Source organism: Leucoraja erinacea, chromosome 21 (genome assembly GCF_028641065.1).
Source record: "Leucoraja erinacea ecotype New England chromosome 21, Leri_hhj_1, whole genome shotgun sequence".
Classification (NCBI taxonomy): domain Eukaryota; kingdom Metazoa; phylum Chordata; class Chondrichthyes; order Rajiformes; family Rajidae; genus Leucoraja; species Leucoraja erinaceus.
The window spans coordinates 18,727,015-18,749,843 of NC_073397.1; the positions used below are offsets into that span (position 1 = coordinate 18,727,015).

General features: G+C 46.9%; 1 protein-coding gene across 1 annotated transcript in view; it reads left to right on the plus strand.

Annotated features, from left to right (window-relative positions):
- The first annotated feature begins 227 nt into the window (after window positions 1-227).
- raly (RALY heterogeneous nuclear ribonucleoprotein) overlaps window positions 228-22,829 on the plus strand; it is a 36,367-nt gene continuing 13,765 nt past the window's right edge. The window contains exon 1 of the mRNA XM_055652288.1: window positions 228-575. The gene's annotated coding sequence lies outside the window, so the exon portion shown is untranslated. The remainder of the gene's footprint in view (window positions 576-22,829) is intronic.

Below are 22,829 nucleotides of genomic sequence, written 5' to 3' on the forward strand. Positions count from 1 at the left end.
GCGGGGGTGGGTTGGGACTCCGGGTGGATGCTTGTACAGGGATGCAGGGGCGAGGGTTTCATTTATTTTTAATAAAGAATATGCATTTTAAAGGTGAGGGGGAATGTGCAGCTGTTGAAAATCTGTCTCCACTCATTCCTCCACCCGCCTACCCTGGGATTGGGGATTAACTGTGATCCAGGAAGCTTCCACTAGTGGAGAGGGAAGAGAGGTTTGGTTGGTGGTGTTGCCTGGTCTCCGCGCTCCACAACCCACAGCTCCAACCCGTAGACTGGCCAGAGAGGGGGGGCAGCGAGACAGAGAGCTCTCTGCTTGCGGGCTTGCAGTGGCTGGGGAGCGGGGCGTGTGTCGGAGCCGACCCCACTCACCCCTGCGACTGCGGTGGAGAGTGCTGGGACTCAGTGGAATTGGCTGCGTTGTTTCTTCCGCCTACAACCAGTCTCTCTCTCTCTCTCTCCCTCTCTCTCTTTCTTATTCTCTCTCTTTCTCTCTCTCCTCCTCTCTCTTACCTCCTCTCCCTAGCCCTCTCCCTCTCCCTGACGTTTTTTAACTCCTGAATTTTTCTTGCCTCTCTGGTGAGTAGTTTTTTTTTAACTGTCTCTCGACGTTTTGATTTTTAAAGCAGGGGAAATACCCAGTTTTTGATTTTTTTTTTTTATTGCATTGAATATATATTTAGATAGGGGGGTAGATGAACAGGCTGTGTGTAAAAGGGGAGTTCTTGTATTGCACTAGAACCTGGTGTGAATCTTTGTGTGTGAGAGACGGGAATAGGATCAACGAATCTGGACTATTGTTACATTTATAAATGAAGTATATTCTTGCACACATTCATTGCTGCACACACACACACACAGACTGGCGTCAAGATTTTTATGCATCTTTTATCAATTTTTGCTTTTTTTTTTTCTCTCTCTCTTTTTAGAACATATATGTTAAATCAGCACTGCAATTTAATCAGGGATTCCGTTCACCCCCCTCTCTACTTCCCCCACTAGCTTTCCCCTCTAAAATAACCCATCACTGAAGCAATTGTTTGAATGTCTTTTTAACCAAATGTAATTTTATTGTTTCGAATCTTGTACATTTTTTCCTTGCCTTTCTGGAAGAAAGTTTGTCAGTTTCTCCCGGTTAATCGCGTTTTGGTGACCGATTTATCTCTCTCTCTGTTTTTCGATGGTGGGGGTATTATCTCCCTAAGATAGATGATGTGTGAGAGAGGGTTTTATTAACATAGCCCAGTTTGCGATTAGGTGTCGGTAGGTTTTGCAAATAAATACAAATCTTATCAAAACCAACTCCTCACTGGTACTTAGTAAACAATTGTATATAAATAAATTAAAACGGGCTTGAGTGTTTACAGAGTTATGCAGCACTGAAACAGGCCCTTCGGCACAACTTGCCCATACCGACCAAGATGTCCCATCTACACTAGTCCCGCCTGCGTTTGGCCCATATCCCTCTAAACCAGTCCTATCCATGTACCTGTCTAAATGCTTCTTAAACGTTGTGATAGTACCAGCCTCAACTACCTCCTCCGACAGCGCGTTCCATACACCCATCACCCTTTGTGTTTAAAAAAAGGTTACCTCTTGGGTTCCTATTAAATCATCCCTCCTTCGCCTTAAACCTTATCCTCTGGTTCTCGATTCCCTGACTCTGGGCAATTGACTGTGCATTTACCTTGAGAGGTCAGGTAAAAGTATAGACAGGCGTTGGAGACATAACCAGCAATGTGAAATTGTTGTATTCAATTCGACTTCAATGAAAACAACTTTAGAATGAGTCTGAAGAAGGGATCCAACCTGTAAGGTCACCACCCATGTTCTCCAGCGATGCAGTCTGACCCACTGAGTTACTCCAGCACTTTGTGTTCTTTTGTGTATTAACCAGCATCTGCAGTTCCTGGTTTCTAAGCATTAAAATATCATACTTTCAACTTACTCCTAAGAATTTTATGGTAGTTATTTTAATTATCTTGAGATTTTTAAATGTTGAAGGAACTTTTAAACGATTTCTGCCCGTGTGCAAGAATTTATTTATTTTTGTAAATAATTGTTGCTGTACATGGTGTATCAAAGTATGGTGCAGGCAGTTTAGGGGTGACCCAGTGGCACAGCGGGTAGAGCTGCTACTTTATAGCGCAAAGACCCGGGTTCGATCCTGACTACAGGTGCTGTTTGTACATTCTCCCTGTGACCTCGTGGGTTTTCTGGTTTCCTTCCACACTCCAAAGACGTCTGTTTTTTTAGGTTAATTGGCTTTGGTAAAAATTGTCCCTGATGTGTAGGGGGGCGATCACTGCTCGATGGGCTGAAGGGCCTGGTTCCACGCTGTATCTCAAGGTACCAATATGGCAAGGGATGTCAGAGTAAGTCACATAGAAATACGAGGAACAGCACCTCATATTTCGCTTGAGCAGCTTACAACCCAGTGGTATGAGTATTGATTTCTCTTGCTTCCCCTCCCTCCCCCTAGTCAACGTGCTGAGTTTCTCTGTTTGTATCATTCAATATCATCTTCCCCACCACCAACAATGGACCATTGTGGGCTCCACCTATCCTTGATCATCGTTGCTTTTTACAGGCCTTTCATTCATTTGGTCGATGTACCTTCTATATCTCCTGTTTCCCTCTCCCCTGTCTGATGAAGGGTCTCGACCCTAAACGTCACCTGTTCCATCTCTCCAGAGTTGCTGCCTGACCCTCTGAATTACTCCAGCATATTGTGTCTATCAAGTGATATTCTTCTGTCTTTTGGGGACTTTGGGATTGGCAGCGAGGAGGAGGATGTATTCCAGTAAAATCACCTCTTAACACAACAGCCACTCTGCCCCAACCCTGGGTATATTGGATATCCTCCCCCCATCTCTGGTCTCAGTCTCAATCTCCCACACAATGACTGCATGAGCATCAGGCCTGGTTACCGTGGCTGTTGCTATGGGTTAGCCTGCCGGTTTGATGTTGCCATGGGTAACAGCATTTAGTTATCCATTCACACAGCGCGGCACTCCCATCGTGCGGCACGCTGACTATGTGATTGAACGTTGCACTAGAACAGTACAGCACAGGAACGGGCCCTTCGGCCCACAATGTTCATGCTGAACATGATGCCCAGGCCATCTCCCATCTGCCTGAACGTGATCCATATCCCTCCATTACCCGCACTTCCATGCAGCTATCTAAATGCCTCTTGAATGTCACTATCGTATCTGCCTCCACCACCACCCTGGTAGCACATTCCAACACTGTGTGTGTGTGTGTGACCCCAACTTGCTCCGCACTTCTCCTTTTAACTTTGCGCCTCTCTCCTTAAAGTCATGCCTTCTAGTATTTGATTTTTGCAACCTAGGGAAATGTTCTGAATGTCTACTCCGTCTATGCCTCGTGCAACATTATGTACTTCTATCAGATCTTCCACAACTTCTGCCGTTCCTGAGAAAACAATCCAAGTCTGTCCAACTCTTCTGCTCTCCCCTCTCTATAAGCCCCACTTTTTTCCAAATAACTTATCTTCACCCTCTCTCTGTTCTACTTTACACATGTGAGGGTGTGCCTGTACTTTGTGTAGTGCTTAGTACAGTACAGCTCAGGAACAGGCCCTTTGGCCCACTTTGCTTATGCTGAACATGATGGCAAGGTAAATTAACCTCCTCTGCCTTAACCTGATCCAAATCCTCCCATTCCTTTTGTATCCATGTACCTATTTAAACACTAATATCTGCCTCCGCCACCAGCCTTGGCAGCGTGTCCCAGGCTCCCACTACTCTGTAAACGAAAAACTACTTGCTGCACGCATCTCCATTAAACTTTGCCCCTCCAACCTTAAAGCTCTGCCCTCTAGTCATAGTTGGACGACAGATGGCGCAATGGGCTAAGTGTTCGGCTGGCGACTGGAAGGTAGCCGGTTCGAATCCCGCTTGGAGTGCATACTGTCGTTGTGTCCTTGGGGCAAGACACTTCACCCACCTTTGCCTGTGTGTAAATGTAATGTAATTATGTGAAGCACTTTGGGGTCAATGCAAGTTGACTAAAAATGTGCTATATAAATAAGATTATTATTATAGTCATCGAGTCATACAGGGCGGAAACAGGCCCAACGAACATGCCACAATTACACTAGTCCCACCCGCCTGCATTTGGCCCATACCCCTCTAAACCTGTCCTTTCCCTGTACCTGTCTAAATGTTTCTTAAACCATAAACCTACCACACTATGTGTGAAAACGTTAACCCTTAAGTTCCTATTAAATCTTTCCCCCCCTCACATTAATCTTTGACATTTCCACCCTGGTTGATAAAGATTCTGACCGTCCACCCTATTTATGCTTTTCATAATTTTATATACTTCTATAAGTCTCCTCTCAGTTTCCAGCGTTCCAGAGAAAACAGTGCAAGTATGTCCAATCCCTCCTTGCAGCTAATACCCCCCCCCCTAATCTGGGCAACATTCTAGTAATCCACGTCTGCACCATTTCCAAAGCCTCCTCGTCCTTACTGTAATGGGGCAACCAGAACTGCATGCAATACTACAAATTGTGTATTTTGTGTGTGTCTGTTCCTCAGTGAAAAGATTCTTCACCCTGCATGTAGGCTCCAATCGCTCTGTGGATCTCTGCTCTGGAAATGATTAATTGAATGAAAGGTACAGCATGGGAACAGGCCCTTCGGCCCACCGAATCCACGCTGACCCTCGATCACCTGTTCACACTAGTTCTATGTTATCCCACTTTCTCCTCCACTCCCCCTAAAACACTAGGGCAATTTACAGAGGCCAATTAACCTACAAACGTGCATGTCTTTGAGATGTGGGAGGAAACTGGAGCACCTGGAGAAAACCCACACGGTCACAGGGGGAACACACAAATTCAGCAAAGACAGCACCTGAGGTCAGGATCAAAGCCAGGTGTCTGTGGGTGTGAGGCCCCAGCTCCACCAACTGTGCTAATTGTGCCGCCCTTCTTCCGTCTGCTATTACTTTGGGTTTGACTTTGGACCACAAAGGCACAGAGTCTTTTGCTAAACGCACAGTCTTTTACCCAGAGTAGGGGAATGGAGAACCAGAGGGCACAGGTTTATGGTGAGGGAGGAAAGATTTAATGGGAACCCGAGGGGTAACTTTTTTACACAAAGGGTGGTGGGTGTATGGAATGAGCTGCTGGAGGGGGTAGTTGAGGCAAGTACTATCGCAACGTTTATGAAACATTTGGACAGGTACATGGACAGGACAAGTGTAGAGGGATATGGGTCAAACACAGGCATGTGGGCAGGTGTAGATGAGGCAGGTGTAGGCAGATGAGTCTGAAGAAGGGTTTTGGCCCGAAACGTTGCCTATTTCCTTCGCTCCATAGATGCTGCTGCACCCGCTGAGTTTCTCCAGCATTTTTGTGTACTGTAGATGAGGCATGTTTGGTCAGTGTGGGCAAGTTGGGCCGAAGGGCCTTGAAGCTTGAAAGTGAGAGAGGTTCTCCCTGATCAGTGGGTCTGACAGGCTGGACAACTGGCAACTGCACTGCACACACATTGCCAAAATAATGCCGACTATTTAACAATTGCTTCTCACCATTGAATATTTGTCTGTTCTGGATTCAGCTCTTGATGAGATGTGGGTTTATCAGCTGTGTTGGAAGGAATTCCTGGAAGGTCTCCAGTATTTTTTTTTAGTTAATAAACTGGTAGACTTTAGAGATACAGCATGGAAACAGGCCCTTCAGCCCACCGAGTCCGCACCGACCAGCAATCATCCCGTATGCTAACACTATCCTACACACCTAGGGACAATTTTACCAAAGCCAATTAACCTACAAACCTGCACGTCTTTGGAGCGTGGGAGGAAACCGGAGCATCCGGAGAAAGTTTATGCTGCCACATCGAGAGTTTACAAACTCCGTACAGACAGCACCCGTAGTCAGGATTGGACCTGGGTCTCTGGCGCTGTAAGGCAGCAACTCTACCGCTCCTTTCTGCCGGTAGATAGCAAGGAAATGAGGGGGAAAAACAGCCACGCAATCTTTAGCACCTCAGTAAATTTTCCGTGGCTTTTTCACAGCGGGATCTGGGAGACCCCTGGGAGAACTTAATGGTGAATCGTGGATCTTGTTTCCACATCGGGATCTTGGAGTAACTCAGCGGATCAGGCAGCGTCTCTGGAGAACAGCATTAGGGCGATGCTTCGGATCAGGACCTTACTTCAGGCTACCTGTCTGAAGAAGAGTCCCGAACGGACACGCCACCTATCCCTGTTCTCCAGAGTTGCTGCCTGACTCGCAGAGTTACTCCAGCACTTTGTGTCTTTTCATCTATTAAACCTGTATCTGTAGTTCCTTGTATCTCACTGTCTTTGTGTTTAGGTTTATTATTGTCATATTGTACAGTGAAAAGTTTGTTTAGCATGCTGTGCAATCCAATCAGATAGTACTAGGCATAAATACAATCATGCCAAACTCAAGTGCTGTAGCTAGAGTGAAGGGGACAGTATGTGAATGCAGAACAAGACTGAAGGTATTGACTACCACAAACTTGTATGGGTTTAAAGGCAGATTGCAGATGGAAGGCAGCTGGGGAACCTGAAGACTTGGAGAAACTACAGAGAGATTTGCAGGCAGCCATTTGGCCCATCGTATCTGGCCCTAGCCCAGCTCCCAGTCGATTTGAGTTGTAGATTACACCTCGTGTACATCCACGTTCTCTCTTTCTGTTCTAGACCACCGCCAGTCGCTGAAGGAAATTATTTATGCCATCTTTAATCGCCTGAGAGTTTGGCAAAGCCAATTCAGGCAGGAGTTGGCCTGGCATTGGTGGGTCTTCAAGCATGGCTGATCTATCTTTCCCTCTCAACCCCATTCTCCTGCCTTTTCCCCATAAAACATGACGCCAATACTAATTGAGAGTTGGTCAGTCTCCGAATAGGATAGGTTTGTAGTGGTATGGGCCAAACCCGGTCAGGTGGGACGGGTGTAGATGGGGCATCATGGTTGGCATGGACAAGTTGGGCCGAAGGGCCTGTTTCTGTGCTGTATATGACAACATTTCCAGCCATCTTCACTTATAACCCTGGTTCCTGAAGGAATGGATTAGCATTCTATTATGTTGTGCGATGCAGGGATTGGTGGCATGGTCACCATTCCTTGTCCGTCCCCAATCGTTCCTCACTCAAGGAGTTGCCTTGGCCAAGAGGAGAATCAAGAGTCAGCCACATTGCCAATGTTTCCACCGACAGAGGATTAGTGAGGCAGATGGGCTTCCTCTACAATCTAATCGTTGACAGTCGCCATTCCCTTTTAAATCTAGAGCTTTGATAACTCTCCATCTGGTGTGGTGGTGGATTTGAACCCAGGCCTGTGACTGCTGTTTCAATAACTTTGTCTTTTGCACAATTGGTCAGGAACAGTGGATAGTAGGTGTTTTAACTTGAGCAACTCAGCAGGTCGGGCAGCATCTGTGGAGGGAATGGACAGGTGACGTTTCAGGGCGGGTTCCTTCTTCAGACTGATTGTAGTCGGGGAGAGAAACGGTATAGATGCTGGACTCATCTGTACCTCACTAAGTGTTGCAAAACAAAGAGAAGTACAGAAAAAGAAATAAAGTGCTGGAGTAACTCAGCGGGTCAAGCAGCATCTCTGCAGAGCAATAGTAGGTGACGTTTTGATTAAGGACCCTTCTTCAGACTGATTCTGGTTGGGGGGGAGAGGTGTTTGATTGGCAGATGATTGGACAAAGGCCAGAGATGGAAAAACAAAAAATGTGCGGGATGGAGATAAGGGTAGAAGCGGAGCAAATAGTGAAGCCAGAGGAAGGAATATATAGGGGAGGGGGAAGGTGGACAAATGGATGTGCATTCACGTGGAAGACGGGGAAGGGGGAGAGAGGTAGGGGAGAAGGGGGAGTTTTTTTTTTAATTCAAATCGGCAACTAACTGGTTGGGAGTGTTTGGAGTATTGGCAGTTTCCCTAGATCTTTCCCCATTTACCTCATTCTTTCTTATCTCCCTCCGACCCCCCCCCCCCCCTCCCCTTTTCCCCTTCCACCTGCTATTCCTCCCTCTGGCATTACATTTCACTCCTCTTCTCTTATCTCACAGTCAGTGGCGGACTGGGTCTAAAAATATTGGTTGCCAGGAGACAAAGGGGGCCCACTTCACTTCATCAGGGGCCCACTTGTCATCGGGCAAGCTGACACCCGGGCCAGTCCGCCACTGCTCAGAGTCATACACCACGGAAACAGGCCCTTCGGTCAACATGTCCATGCTGTCCAAAGTGACCCACTTAAGCAAAGCTATCCTATCCATGTACCTGTCCAAATGACTTAAATGTTGTGATAGTACTTGCCTCAACTACCTCCTCCGACAGCTCATTCCCTATAACTACCACCAATTTAAAATTAAAAAAATGTCCCTCGGGGTTCTGGATTCCCCTACTCTGGGTAGAGCACTCTTCTTCTGATGCCCTTTTCTCTCTCATTTCCCCTGTAGCCTTTGTCACTTACTCCACTCATCTGCCAATCACCTCCCAGCCTGTGTCCACCTATCATGTGCCCCAACCTCTCTCTCCCAAGCTATCTGTTCCCCAGAGTCTAAAAAATGGTTCCAATCTGAGACGTTCAAAGGTTACTTATGATCACGTGTATTAGAGTACAGTGAATATTTTTTTTGCATGCAGCTCAACAAGACTATGCCCGTACATGATACACCCTCCAGTTAGTACATAATCTACAGAATAGCCCACTGAGTCTAGATGCAAGAGGCACCAGTTTGGCAGCATTTTACATCCCAGCTGCAGCTGGCCACTAAGTCGTCTGTCCATTCCCTCCACAGATGCAGCCTGACCCGCTGAGTTCCTCCAGCACTTTGTGTTTTCCTCAAGATTTCAGCACCTGCAGTTCCTTGAGCCTGAGTCTAGACACAAGATGCTGGAGTAACTCAGCGGGTCCGGCAGCATCTCTGGAGAAAAGGAATATGTGATGTTTCGGGTCGAGACCCTTCATCAGACTGAAAGATAGAGAAGACCCGATACATCACGTTCCTTTTCTCCAGAGATGCTGCCTGACCCGCTGAGTTCCTCCAGCACTTTGTGCCTATCTCCTCTATAAACCAGCATCTGCAGTTCCTTCCTACACATTTTGTCAGTTCCTTGAGCCTGTGTGGATTTCAAGTGTTGAGGGGGAGATTTCACAAATCCTTGTCTCTTGATGCGATGACTATAAATGTAAACTTGTCCTCTGAATTTATAACACCTCACCAGTTGATTTCTGAGGAAATGCACACAGTGTGCCTGTAAAATGCTGCTGGCGAGATTAGTGTTGCAGCCTCTTGTCAGGTGCATGGCATGCTTGATCAACTCGCAATAACAACGGCGTACATTATTCATCCCTCACTCCCAACTCTCTCCTGTTTACTTGAGGAAGCAGGACTGAGGGCTGGGACAAGCCCCAATAACTGATCCATACTTTAGTTTAGAGATACAGCATGGAAACTGGCCCTTCGGCCCACTGAGTCTACAGCGACCAATGATCACCTTGCACTATCGCTAGCACTATCCCATACACAATGGACAATTTATAATCTTTACCGAAGCCAATTAACCTACAGACCTGTACATCTTTGGAGTGTGGGAGGAAACCGAAGCACCTGGAGCAAAGCCATGCAGTCATGGGGAGAATGTGCAAACTCCGTACAGGCAGCACCCATATTAAGGATTGAACTTGGGTCGCTGGCATTGTAAGGCAGCAACTCTACCGCTGCGCCACTGTGCTGCAGCCAGAGAGAGGTGCAGGGAGTGGAATGGGCAGCACAGTGGTGCAGCAGCGAAGCTGAGTCATAAATAACTACAATAGAAGAGTGCAACGATCTCCGGGTTGCCAACCAGTTCAACCCCCTTTCACGTTTCCACACGGACCTTTTTGTCCTGGGCCGCCTCCATTACCAGAGTGAGGGCACATGCACATTGGAGGAACAGAACCTCATATTTTGCTTGGATAGCTTTCAACCCAGTGGTATGAACATTGAATTATCTAATTTTAAGTAACTTCATCTGACACTCCCCCCCCCCCCCCCCCCCCCTCCTCCCGACTTTCAGTCTGAAGAAGAGTTCTGACCCAAAACGTCACCCATCCTGTTTCTCCCCAGAGGTGTCTGACCCACTGAGTTACTCCAGCACTTTGTGTCTGTCAGTATAATGTAGGAATAGTAGGGGAATCAAGCACCAGAGGACATTGGTTTAAGGTGAGACTAGAAAAATTTAATAGGAATCTGAATTTTTCACAGAGAGGGTTGTGGGTGTATGGAATGAGCTGCCATAGGAGATAGTTGAGGCAGGTTCTATAACAAGATTTAAAAACATTTGGACAGGTACATGGATAGGAACAATTTAGAGGGATATGGGCTGAACATGGGCAGGTAGGACTAGCTTAGATGGGACATCTTGGTTAGCACGGACAAGTTGGGCCGAAGGACCTCTTTCCATGCTATATGGACAGAGCAGAGAACTGGTAAATATGAATGCTTTAGGTGCTAATGCTTTGTGAAAGATTTGTGAACTGGTCAAATTTATCGTCATTTGCACAAGTGCGGTGAGGTACAGGTACAATGAAAATCTTGCTTGCAGCAGCATCACAGACACAGCATAGTTTAGTGTCACGTGTACGCAGGTACAATGAAAACCTTTTTGTTGTGTGCTATCCAGTTTAGTGCAAGGTAAAGTCCGATTAAAGATAGTATGAGGGTCTCCAATGAGGTAGATGGGAGCTCAGGACCGCACTCTGGTTGTTGATGGGATGGTTCATTTGTCTGATAACAGCTGGGAGGAAACTATCCCTGAATCTGGAGGTGTGTGTTTTCACACTTCTGTACCTTTTGCCTAAAGGGAGAGGGAATGACCATAGTGAGACTCGTCCTCGATTATGCTGATGGCCTAGCCAAGGCAGCATGAAGTGTAGATGGAGACAATGAAAGGGAGGATGGATTGTGTGATGTGCTGGGTTGCATCCACAGCTCTCTGCAATTTCTTGCGATCTTGGATGGAGCTGTTCCCAACCCATGCTGTGATGGACCCTGATAAAATGCTTTCTAGGGCGCATCTGTAGACGTTGGTGCGGACTTGCTGAACTTCCTAATCCTTCCAAGGAAGACGCAGACAATAGTTAACGATTTATCACTGATATCCACCCCAGTGCAGGGTCTACAGGACAAGGGAAGATCGCTGTGGAATGATGCAGGCCGATTGTAATTCCAGGCAAGGCAATAGGAAGTTTCAGGTGTAAATTGGAATATTCCTGGCATTGGAGATTGGGGCCAGCTCACAAACCCGATCCCACAGCTGCAAGGAACAGCAGAAGAAGCAGCATGGCCGGAAACAAGAACAAGAGTTCACTAAAAACGACATAAATCATCTCCTTAAGTACTAATTAACCTAGACTCATCATTTGTCGTGGTCACTTAGCTGCCAGTGGGAATCGGTAACCTTTCAAGAAACACTGCAGCTGTCTAAAAGCAAGGTCAGGCCGCATTTGCAGTAATGCATGCAATTCCAGTCGCCCCTTCACAGAGGATGTGGAGGCTTTGGAGAGGTTGCAGAGATGGTTTACCAGAATGATGGCTGGATTAGAGAGTTAGCTACCAGGAGAGGTTGGACAAACTTGGATCGTTTTCTCTGGAATGCCAGAGGCTGAGGGGAGACCTGACAGAAGTATATAAAATTATGAGAGGCTTAGAGAGGGGAGTGCAAAAGAGGTTTATCAGGATGTACAGCACAAGAGACTACAGTTGCTGGAATCATGAGCACATTATTTTACTGTCAGGATTAGATGTCTGGATTAGAGGGCATTAGCTATAAAGACAGTCTTGGTTTGCATTCCCTGCACTGTCAGAGATTGAGGGGAGACCTGATAGTAATACAGAGATATTCTTGTAATTTGTAGGCATAGATAGGGTATGCAGTCAGTCAGTCAGATACTGCATGGAAACATGCCCTTCGGCCCATCGAGTCCACGTCCGACCAACGATCACCCATTTACACGAGTTTAATGTTATCCCGCCTTCTCAACCACTCCCCACACACTGGGGGCAATTTACAGAGGAACAATGGCTTTGGGATGTGGGAGGAAACCGGAGCACCTGGAGGAAGCCCATAAGCTTCCAGTAAGAAACCTGCATAGTTTAGATTTTTAGTCTCGAGATACTGCATGGAAACAGGCCCTTTAGCCCATCAAGTCCAGGCTGACCATTGATCACCCGTTCACACTAGTCCTATGTTATCCCACTTTCTCATCCACTGCCTAAACCAGGAAAGGTTGCCCTGGGTGGCATGTCTTGGAACAAAGTTACGGTTCCATTATGTGCGGGTGACATTACCATTGAGTAAGTCGAGGTGATACAGACCGATTTAGACTTTCTCCGGCACCAAAAATAATCTAAATTTGACCTTAGTTTGGACTCACTGAAGCTTAAAGATATCCTTGTAACTGTAGGACATTGTGGGCTTGTGTGAGCAGTGTTATTTAATTTGTTTAAGAAAGAACTGCAGATGCTGGAAAATCGAAGGTACACAAAAATGCTGGAGAAACTCAGCGGGTGCAGCAGCATCTATGGAGTGAAGGGTTTCGGCCCGAAACATTGCCCATCTCGTTCGCTCCATAGATGCTGCTGCACCCGCTGAGTTTCTCCAGCATTGTTGTGTAGCTGTTATTTAATTTGTGTTTCTCTGCTGCTGGTAGTGGGAATAACAGCTACAGGGGCCCATTTCTAAAGCTATAGGAATCAAAAGCAGTTGCATAATTTGGTAACAAATCTCCTCACATGGAGCACCAAGCACAGTACTGATTACACGAACCACAAGGAAACAGGTCCTTCACCCCATCAAGTCCACACCGACTACCAGGAGCCCACTAATATAACACCAATCCCATTCTATGTTACCCACTTTACCTGAAAGTGGTGACACAAGTAGATGGTAGAGTGGTCAATAAGGCGTTTGGTAGGATCGGAGGCAGGGTTACTCCAGCACTTTGTGTCTGTCTTAGGCATATGGTATGCTTGCCTTCATTCATTGGGGTATTGAGTATAAGAGTCAGGAAGTCATGATGCAACTCTATAAGACTTTGGTCGGGCCGCATCTGGAGTATCTGCTCGCCCCATTACACAAAGGATGTGGAGGCTTTGGAGAGGGTGCAAAGAGTTATCAATATGATGACTGGATTAGAGGATATTAGCTACAGTGAGATATTGGACAGACTTGGTTTGTTTTCTCTGGAATGCCAGAGGTTCACAGGAGACATAGTCAAATAATGAGAGGCATAGATAGGGTAGACAGTCAGAACCTTTTCCACATGGTGGAAATATCATAGCTTTAAAGTGAGAGAGGAAAAATTTAAAGGATAGATGCAGAGCAAGTGTTTGTGCACAGAGGGCAGTGGGGGACTGGAATGAGCTGCCAGGGATGGTGGTGGAGGCAGGTACAGTAGTGGTGTTTGAGATGCATTTAGATGGACACATGGATATGTAGGGGATGGAGGGATTTGGATCATGTGCAGGCAGAGGAGATTAGATTATTACTTGGCATCATGTTCGACACGGACTTTGTGGGCCGAAGGGCCTGTTTCTGCTCTGTACTGTTCTATGTTCTGTGTATTTGAAAGAAAAGCTGGTCAGGGGACCAACACTGGTCGTGAATGTGTTAAATTGCCAGGGTGAAACCTGCCTGCCTTCTCTCCTGGGTAAGCGATTAACCAGTGACCTAATTGAGTTGCTTAAGATGATTAACATAGCTTGATACAGTAGATGGAGAGGAATGAGATCTGTTGGTGGGGGAGCACAGAACTAGGGCATGGACTGTCATAGTGTCATCAGCAAAGAATGGAAAGAGCCGCCTCCCCCCAGAGGCCCCTCACCCCCCAAAATAATCTGGTGCCGGGCGAAATAACATTCAAACATTGAAATTGCTGTTTAATAGACACAGCACAGAAACAGGCCCTTCAGCCCAACTCATCCATGCAGACCAACATGCCCATTTAAGCTAGTCCCACCTGCCCATGTTTGGCCCATATCCTTCCAAACCTGTCCTATCCATGTCCCTGTCCAATCGATGTAGGCTCTGCTTTGTTTTGTACCTTCCCATACCTCTAGTTTCACCCTCCCTGAGTCTGGTGAAGGATCTCGACCCGAATGTCACCGGAACTGCTGCCCGACCCAATGAGTTACACCAGCATTTTGTATCTATCTACAATTTCTTCCCAGCTGTTGTCTGTCAGGCAACTGAACCGTCTTCTCATCAGGCAGAGTGCTATCCTAACCTCCCATCTAACCTCATTGGAGACCTTCGGCCTATCTGTAATCGGACTTTACAGGAGCGCTCTCGAGTTGTTGATAGGATGGTTCAGTTGCCTGATAACAGTTGGGAACAAACTGTCCCTGAATCTGGAGAAATGCCCGTGAATCTGTGGAGTCATTCTGTGTTCTGTCACTTCCTGAATTTTGCCCCACCCTCAGGTCAGTTGCTAGGTAACCGAGCCATTGAAAAAATGAATGGATACTAAAAAATGGAAGCAAAGAACATTGAAAATCTTCCTTCAATCAGAGTGATTTTTAATGGAATGCCGTTTAATACAGCTTAATTGGATTTGTAATTAAGATTTCATCCTTAATCACTAAATTGTAAATTATGTGGTTTGTACAAGGAGTGGGAGTGTGTTCCTAATGAGACGCTCTGTGATAAAATTGCTGGATCGAGTTGGCTTCCCATGGATCGAGAGACGGCGGCTCCTGCTTAACTCAGCATTCATTCTATCTGTGATCTATTGCTGCCATTAAGTTCTAAATTAACACATGGTTAAAGGCTTCACTATTAGTCCGAAAAAAGAAGGCTCCAATTTAATTTATTATCGACCATAGACATTGTAAAATAGCTTCAGCAATCCAGGACTTGGTTACTCTGTCTGTCTATCATTGTCTCTGTCTCTTTCTCTCTCACTCTCACTTTCTGTCTGTCTGTATGTCTCTCTCTCTGTCTGAGAGGGACACACTGATCTGTTCTGTATTCATGCCTTCTATATTCTGTTGTGCTGAAGACAATTTCATTGTCCTATCTGGGACACATGACAATAAACTCTCTTGAATCTTGACTCTGTCTCTCTCTGTCTCTTCCTGTCTTTATCTCTTTCTCTGTCTCTGTATCTGTCTCTCTGTCTCTCTTTGGCCCTCTCTCTGTCTCTCTGTATCTCACTGTCTGCTTCTGTCTCTATCTGCTTCTGCTTCTGTCTGTGTCTCGCCTCTGTCTCTGTCTCCATCCCCTCGTCTCCCGTCTCTCTGTCTGTCTCTCCCGATCTCTGCATTGAGCTTCAGTGTTGTTCCAATGTGCAGTGCATTTGGCAGTGTGCCGGGATGGTTTGCAGGTTACAGCGCGTGCCCGAGTTTTACCTGACCGTGAACCTCTGCCTTCTTTGCCCGTGTAACAGCCGTGATTTCATGTCAGTGTAAACTCTTTGTATCTATTCTGATAATATTGCATACGTTATGTATTTATATTGATTGATTGAAAGATATAGCATAGAAACCGAAGAGACTGACTCAGCGTGTCAGGCAGCATCTCTGGGGAGAAGGAATAGGTGATGTTTCAGGTCAAGACCCTTCTTCAGGTGCAGCCTCACCGACTCATGTACAACTGTAACATAGTGTCCCAATGTCTCCACTCAATGCTCTGACTAATGAAGGCCAATGTTTCAAACGCATTCTTCACAACCTGTGTCACTTGAACAGAGTTGGAATAGGAAGGCATTGGGACAGGTACATGGATAGAAAAGGTTTAGACAGATATGGGCCAAACACAGGCTGGTGGAACTAGCATACATGGGGCATCTTGGTTGGGCTGAAGGGCCTGTTTCTGTGTTATATTACTCTTTGTAGGGTTCAGATGCCTAAATGAGACGAGGCCAATATGGACAAGGTGTGCTGGAGGGCCTGTTTCTGTGATGTATAGCTCTATAACTTTAAAGCATTAATTGCCACTGCAAGGAGGATAGTTTAAGAGTAGGTCATGCTCAGCTAACTTGGCAGATGCATCAATAAGATTTAGTAGATGCCATCTACATAGATTCTCAGGTGATGTTTTATAAAGCCCCAGAAGAAATCTATGAGTTAGTGGCAAAGTGGATGGATGTTAGTTCAAACGGAGTAGGAAGAGAAAGATAGAAAATGAAATGCATCTTATAGGGGGGATGGAATAGAGGGGTACAAATAATGAGGGGTATAGATAAGGTGAATACACAGAATCTTTTACCCAGCGTAATGGAATCAAGAACCAATGGACATAGGTTTAAGGTGAGAGAGGAAAGATTTAACAGGAACCCGAGGTGCAATTCTTTCATACAAAGGGTGGTGGGCATACGGAACAAGCTACCAGAGGAGGTAGTTGAGGCAGATACCATAACTGCATTTAAAAGACACTTAGATGGGTACATGGATAGGAAGGGTTTGGAGGGATATGGCAGGTGGGAAGTGTACATGGTGCATCTTGGTCGGCATGGACGAGTTTTGCCAAAGGGCCTGTTTCCATGATGTATGACTGTCTCACACTAGGGGGCAATTTACAAAGGGTCAATTAACCTACAAACCTGCACGCCTTTGGGATGTGGGAGGAAACCAGAGCACCAGGAGGAAACCCACACCCACACGGTCACAGGGAGAATGGGTGAACTATGCACAGACAGCACTCAAAGTCAGGATTGAACCTGGGTCTCTGGCGCTGTAAGGCAACAGGTCTAACCACTGCACAGCCCTTTTTTAAGACAGATCTTAAACATCCTGCCCAATTTGTAAAGGTGTGAACCAATGAGTAATGCTGGACCAATGCTGGGTCTCATGTTATCCCGGTGACATGTTGACCCATACACCATGTGTGGCCAGTCATTTAGTTTAGTTTAGAGATCGATCACGGAAACATCGGCCCACCGAGTCTATGCTGCCCGACGATCACCCCATACACTCGTGCCATAAACATACTGACGACAATTTACAACTTTACCGAAGCCAATTAACCAACAAACCTGCACGTCTTTGGAGTGTGGCAGGAAACTGGAGAAAACCCACGCTGTCACAGGGAGAAGGTACAGACTCCATACAGACAGCAGCCATAGTCAGGGTCGATGCGGGTCTCTGGCGCTGTGAGGCAGCAACTCTACTGTTGTGCCGTTTTGGTTGTGTGCTATTTTATGTGTACACCCACATATTGTTCGATAAAATATCTGTTTTAAAGAGTGATCTCTGCAGGATTTTGTTTTCCTGAGTTTAATTCACCCCTTCAATGGATGATTTGTCTGCAGTGGTGATTTGTAAATAGCCTCTCTTATCTTGTGGGTGGGGTCAAGGAAAATGCATTCACGTCGCGGCCCTGTTTCCACCAGTCTGTCCACCGCCACGCACAGGAAGCTCAAGGCGACATTGTATGCAGCTGCCGAGACTTGTGTTCAGCTCTGGCTGAACAATTTCGAATCTTGTGATGTGGACTCGACAAGAAGATCTCGTGGGTTGAAGCTGTCTGTTTGAGCTAACATTCTGACTCAACCATAAATGCTCCCATTAGTCAACATCGTTTGTTGTCAGGGTTTGGCGAGCTGTGGCTTCTACATTTTTCGACAATGCTTTTGCTTGTTTGACTCTGAAGATCTGTGATACCGAGTCCTCATTAAATGGTGGGATCAAGGCGCAGAGAAATAGCGCTGGGCTGTTTTATGTTGTTCCTTGTCTCGGGCAGTGCAGCGGTAGAGTTGCTGCCTCACAGCGCCAGAAACCCGGGTTTGATCCTGACTGCGGGTGCTGCCTGGACGGAGTTTTTATGCTCCCCCTGTGACTGAGTGGGTTTTCTCCGGGTGTTCCAGTTTCCTCCCACAATCCAAAGATGTACATTTGTAGGCTAATGGGCTTGTGTGTAATTGTAATTAGCCCAAGAGTGTGCAGGATAGTGTCGGTTAGGGCCTGTTTCCACATTGTATCTCTAAAGTCTCCATGGCCTCCGTCTCCAGCCCTAATCCTACATCTCCATCCTCATCTTCCTGCCTCCCCTCGTGACAGGTTACAAGCTACAGGAGTGGAATTAGGCCATTCGGCCCATTGAGTCTACTCCGCCATTTCAATCATGGCTGATCTCTGTCCCCTAATCCCCTTTTCCTGCCTTCTCACCATAACCTGAGACACCTGTTCTTATCAAGAATTTGTCTATCTCTGCCTTCAAAATACCCACTGCCGGCCTCCACAGCCCTCTGTGGCAATGTTCCACACATTAACTACCCTGTGACTAACCCTACTCCTCTCAACCCCCCTCATCCGACTGCATTGACTTCACACCAACATCCCTATTTCCTCAGGAGCTTGAGCTCTGCCCAAGACCGCAAGAAATGACAGAGTTGTAGATGTAGCCCAGCCCCATCACACAGGCCAGGCTCCCTGCCCACTGTCGACCCTGTCTACACTTCACGCTGCCTCGGTAAAGCAGCCGACAAAAATCAAAGGCTTGTCCCACCCTGGTCATTCCTCCTTCTACCCACTTCCATTGGGCAGAAGATCCAGAAGCTTGACGCACGCATCACCGGACTCAGGAACAACTTCTCCCCTCTATTATCAAGCTTCTGAATGGTCCTTCCATAGCTGTTCGATTCACCTCTACCCCATTGTGGACGTTGGGTTTTTTTCATCCTTTAAAGGGGCGACCAGAACTGTGTGCAATAGTTCAGTTTATTTGAGAGATACAGCTTGTAAACAGGCCCACTGGCCAAGCAAGTCCTCGCCGACCAGCAATCACCTGAACACTGGCACTACCCGATACACTAGGGACAATTTGCAGAAGCCAATTAACCCTCAAACTTGCACGTCTTTGGAATGTGGAAGGAAACTGGAGCACCCGGAGGAAACCCACGCAGTCTCAGAGAGAAGTTAAAACTGTGTATAGACAGCACCCGTGGTCAGGATTGAACCCAGGTTTGTGGCGCTGTAAGGCAGTAACTCCTCCACTGTGCAACTGTTCTGCCAAATGTGACCTGACGGAAGTCCTAGAGTGCTGCATCATGACTTGAATCCAGGTTTGTCCAACATGTCCTTGTAGCTGATGCCCCCTAATGCAGGCTGAAGTATCCCAAGCGCACCAGGGGTGTCCCCACTCCCTCACACGGACCGTGGAATAAAGGTAAAGTCTCTGAGTCCTTTCTCTGCCCCTGACACAAACAATGGGACAGTCACAGCCCACAGATGTAGGGCTGGAGCAGGAGATAGTAAATCACTGATAGCCTGGGAACGCTGGATAACAAGCATGCCAGGATCAAAGCTGATTCCGTTTGGAAGGTGAAGCATTTTAATTTGGCTTTATGCTGAGAAGAGGCATTACAATGTGTGGTGATGCTTTGGGAAACATATTAAGTTCTCTTCAGAAGATAAAACAGCACAGCACTGGAACAGGCCCTTCGGCCCACAATGTCCGTGCTGAGCTTAACGCCAAGTTAAACTGGAAAGGTACTGTTAAGGAACTGCAGATGTTGGCTTACCAAAAAAGGACACACAGTCCTGGAGGAACTCAGTGAGCCAGGCAGCATCTATGGAGAACATGGATACGTGATGATGAGTGAGGTTGCGATCCTTCTTCAAACTGATTCACAATGTGCGCTTCTTCTATCCCTATCTCACACGTTTTATTTTTTCATGTCCCGGCCTTTGGCCAGCCACCTGCCAATCACCCCCCCCCCCCCCCTCCTCATCTGTATCCTACCATTTGCCAGGCTTTTCCCCCCCCCCCCCCCCCCCCCCCCCCCCACCCCCCCCCCCCCCCCCCGCCACATTCAAAGTGAAGAAGGGTCGCGACCAAAAACATCACCTATCCATGTTCTCCAGAGATGTTTCCTGGCCCGCTGAGTTACTCCAGCACTGTCTTTATTATTGCCAAGTTAAACTGATCTCCTCGGCTGCCAGTGATCCATATCACCATGGTGTGGTAAAGAATGGGTCAGGATTCTCCATGGTTAGTCACGGGGCTGGATGGTGTCTGGATATCCGTCCGTGAGACAGCAAAGAGTTGAAAGTAGAGAACTCACTGAGTCCCATGTACCCAGCAAGATGGTCACAAACTCCATTGACCAATGTCCTCATCAGGTCTTGCCAAGCCATGGTGGACAACAAGGAGAGTTCAGAAGGAGCGGCACAGTGGCCGACCAGTAAAGTTACTGTAGATCTGGGATCCATCCTGACTACAGGTGCCGGCTCTACGAACTTTGTATGTTCTCCCCCGTGACCACGTGGGTTTTCTCCGGGTGCTCCAGTTTCCTCCCATACTCCAAAGACGTGTAGGTTTGTAGGTTAATTGGCTTCTGGAAATTGTCCCTAGTGTAGGTTGATTTTGGTCGGCACAGACTTGGTGGGCTGAAGGGCCTGTTTCCATGCTGTATCGCTAAAGTCTAAAGGCAGGCACTTCCACCTTCCAGCGATACAAGTGATAAAGAAGGCAGTGTGCTTGCCATCATCAGTCGGGCATTGAGTATAAGAGTCAGGAAGTCATGATGCATCTTTAGAAGACTTTGGTTAGGCTGCATTTGGAGCATTTTGTGCAGTTCTGGTCGCCCCATTACAGAAAGGATGTGGAGGCTTTGGAGATGAGATTTACCATAATTCTGCCTGGATTGGAGAGGAAAGGTGGGACAAACCTGGATTGCTTTCCCTGAAATGTCTCCGAGAGGAGATCTGGTAGAAATATATAAAATTATGAGAGACAGAGACAGAGACAGACAGCCAGAACCGTTTTCCCAACAGTGGAAATGTCAAAGATTAGAGGGCATATGTTTAAGGTGAGAGGGAGAACATTTAAAGCAGATGTGTGGGGCAAGTTTTTTTTAACACATGTTCTGAGTGGAGTCTGAGAATTTCCAGTGTTTTCTGTTTTTGCCTCAGATTTCCAGCATCTAAAATCAACTTTAGTTTAGTTGATTAACTAAATCAATTAAAGCATGGAAACAGGCCCTTTGGCCCACCGAGTCCACACTGACCAGCGATCCCACACACTAGTTCTATCCTGCACACTAGAGATAATTTTCAGAAGCCAATTAGCCTACAAACAAGTACTTCTTTGGAGTATGGGAGGAAACTGGAGCACTCAGAGAAAGCATTCGCAGTCACAGGGAGAACGTACAAACTCCATACAGACAGCACCCGTAGTTAGGATCAAATCTGGGTCCCTGGCGCTGTGAGGCAGCAACCTCTACTGCTGCCCTACTGTACCGCCCTAGCCAGATCATCTCAAATAGTCTTTCAGACCCGTGAAGCCTGCTCTAACCACCCTTAAAGAATCTGACCTCACAAGCAGTCTATGGAGTTTGCACATTCTCCCTGTAACCACGTGGGTTTTCTCTGGGTGCTCCGGTTTCCTCCCACATTTCAAAGATGTGCGGTTTTGTAGGTTAATTGCAGGGCTGCCAACATTGGGTGAGAGACCAAGCCCGAGGGAGCATAGCGACTGGGGGTGGGAGGAGGGGTTCCCCCTCCCATTGGAACGGAACATTCGCATTTTTCAGCTTGAAATTGTGCAATATGGTGCTTACTGTAGCGAGTCTTTTAACTTACACTTGAATGCAATATATACGCTTTAAATTGGATTGGAGCGTTTTTGAAAGGGGGGAGGCTGTGTGATCACTGATCACTGGCCTTGGGGGTACCCGATGAGGGAATGGAGCAACTGAGTGGGGAGAGGGTGTGGAAGAAGGGTGTGTGTCCCCCCCTCCCAGAGTAGGAACTTTTTGAAATTTGATGTATTAAAATCATGTTTTAGTGCACTGTAGAAGTATGATTTTAATGTTTTTTGTATGAAGTATTTTTAAGAGGTAACTTTTTAAGGGATAACTTTATCCACACAAAGGGTGATGGGTGTGTGGGACAAGCTGCCAGAGGAGGTAGTTGAGGCAGGGACCATCCCAACATTTAAGAAAAAGTTACATTGATAAATGGATAGGACAGGTTTGGAGGTATGGACCAAAAGCAGGTGGCGTAGCTGGGACATGTTGGCGGATGTGGGCAAGTTGCACCGAAGGGCCTGTTTTCACGCTGTATCACTCTATGAATACATTATGCCTCCACCATGCATGAATGCTTCAAAATCAAGTGATCGAGTTTTATTGCCATATACTCAAGCATAGAAACATAGAAAATAGGTACAGGAATAGGCCATCGGCCCTTCGAGCCAGCACTGCCATTCAATATGATCATGGCTATTCATCTAAAATCAGTACCTCTTTCCCTGTTTTTTCCCCATATCCCTTGATGTCGTTAGCCCCAAGAACTAAATGTAACTCTCTCTTGAAAACATCCAGTGAATTGGCCTGCACTGCCTTCTGTGGCAGAGAATTCCACAGATTCACAACTCTCTGCATGAAGAAAATTTGTTCTCATCTCAGTCCTAACTGGCCCCCCTTTATTCTTAAACTGTGACCCCTGGTTCTGAACGCCCCCAACATCGGGAACGTTTTTCCTGCAGTTACAGTAAGTGAAAATCTAGCAGGCAAGCAGGATGCTTTCACCAACCACCCCCATTTGAAGTCCACTATCTTCCACCATTTCTGCCCAGTGCTTGGTACTTACTTCCAGCAGCCACTGGTTGTCCTCCAGGATGCACCGAGCCGCAGCCTGATCCATGCCGGTCACCTGGGCGAATTTGGCACAGAGACTCTCACGGCAGCGGCGCAATGCTTCAACGCCTCAGATGGCCTGGGACTCTTGCACTGAGGCTGCTCCATGGCCGGAGCTGCAGTGAGTGACTCGCCAGCCCAGCAAACACTGGCCAGCCCCGCTCCCCGTCTGCATCTGTCCCCACCGCTGCTT